Source organism: Physella acuta, unplaced genomic scaffold (assembly GCF_028476545.2).
Source record: "Physella acuta isolate Inbredline_101_S28 unplaced genomic scaffold, ASM2847654v3 ptg000863l, whole genome shotgun sequence".
Lineage (NCBI taxonomy): Eukaryota > Metazoa > Mollusca > Gastropoda > Physidae > Physella > Physella acuta.
The window spans coordinates 442976-445000 of NW_026732380.1; positions in this window are offsets into that span (position 1 = coordinate 442976).

Here is a 2025-nt window from a genome sequence, read left to right on the forward strand (position 1 = left end):
TCTGCTGAAGCTGCCAGTAATCGATTCTATGGACCGGGCGAGAGTTGCCTCCCAGTACACTTGGAAAGGAGTGGGGTGCGGGTGGGGGGGGGGTGCAACTGCTCATATCTCTATTTAAATTAAATATTTAAACAATTCAGCGACTACAAAAAAAAAAAAAAAAAAAAAATCTAATTAATTTTAAAGCTTAGTGTCATGTGACTAATTAAACCTTCAGCAAGCAAAAGATAATCAATTATGATCTGTTGCTTTAAATCGCGAGAATCAAACCCTACTCTAAAAACCACTAAACCTAATCACTAACCAAACTCTAACCCCAACTAAACGCAATCAATAACAAATAACTGAATATTCATTTGCGCCCCCCTCCCCCCATATAAAAATAAAAAAATAAAATAAACATTTCATGCTACTTTGCAAAATGTTTTTTTTAATGTTCTTCGAGTAGATAGCTTTTAAATTTGCTACTATCAAATAGATAAGATAGATTTGAAATAATTCTAGAAGAGTTGGGGTTTGTTGGTGATATGAAATAAAAAAAAAATAGACAACAGCTTTTGGGCAGCAGGTTTGATGAGCGGGTATTGGAGCGATAGAAAGATGGAACAACAGAGAAGTGGGTCACGATAGAAAGATGGAACAGCAAACAGAGAAGTGGGTCACGATAGAAAGATGGAACAGCACACAGAGAAGTGGGTCACGATAGAAAGATGGAACAGCAAACAGAGAAGTGGGTCACGATAGAAAGATGGAACAGCAAACAGAGAAGTGGGTCACGATAGAAAGATGGAACAGCAAACAGAGAAGTGGGTCACGATAGAAAGACGGAACAGCAAACAGAAGTGGGTGACGATAGAAAGATGGAACAGCACACAGAGAAGTGGGTCTCGATAGAAAGATGGAACAGCAGTAAAGTGGGTTACGATAGAAAGATGGAACAGCAAACAGAGAAGTGGGCCACGATAGAAAGATGGAACAGCAAACAGAGAAGTGGGCCACGATAGAAAGATGGAACAGCAGTGAAGTGGGTCACGATAGAAAGATGGAATAGCAGTGAAGTGGGTCACGATAGAAAGATGGAACAGCAGACAGAGAAGTGGGTCACGATAGAAAGATGGAACAGCAAACAAAAGTGGGTCACGATAGAAAGATGGAACAGCAAACAGAAGTGGGTGACGATAGAAAGATGGAACAGCACACAGAGAAGTGGGTCTCGATAGAAAGATTGAACAGCAAACAAAGTAAAGGGGGGCAAGATCGTGACATCTTGACAATTTGTAGCCGTCATATCATGTCTTTAGAGACTGACACCATTCGATAGGCGATCAATTTCCCTTGCCACATGTTTGTGTAGGGAGCACTTCCTGTTTGCTGGGGAAGGGAACAATTTTCCTTTCTCAGGGCTGGGCGAGAGAAAGCCCAAAGTAAGGGCTGGGAGAGAGAAAGCCCAAAGTAAGGGCTGGGAGAGAGAAAGCTTACATCAAAGTAAGGGCTGGGAGAAAGAAAGCCCAAAGAAGGGCTGGACGAGAGAAAGCCCACATCAAAGTAAGGGCTGGACGAGAGAAAGCCCAAAGAAGGGCTGGGCGAGAGAAAGCCCACATCAAAGTAAGGGCTGGACGAGAGAAAGCCCATCACAAAGTAAGGGCTGGGCGAGAGAAAGCCCATCACAAAGTAAGGGCTGGACGAGAGAAAGCCCATCACAAAGTAAGGGCTGGACGAGAGAAAGCCCATCACAAAGTAAGGGCTGGACGAGAGAAAGCCCATCACAAAGTAAGGACTGGGCGAGAGAAAGCCCATCACAAAGTAAGGACTGGGCGAGAGAAAGCCCATCACAAAGTAAGGGCTGGACGAGAGAAAGCCCATCACAAAGTAAGGACTGGGCGAGAGAAAGCCCATCACAAAGTAAGGACTGGGCGAGAGAAAGCCCATCACAAAGTAAGGACTGGGCGAGAGAAAGCCCATCACAAAGTAAGGACTGGGCGAGAGAAAGCCCATCACAAAGTAAGGACTGGGCGAGAGAAAGCC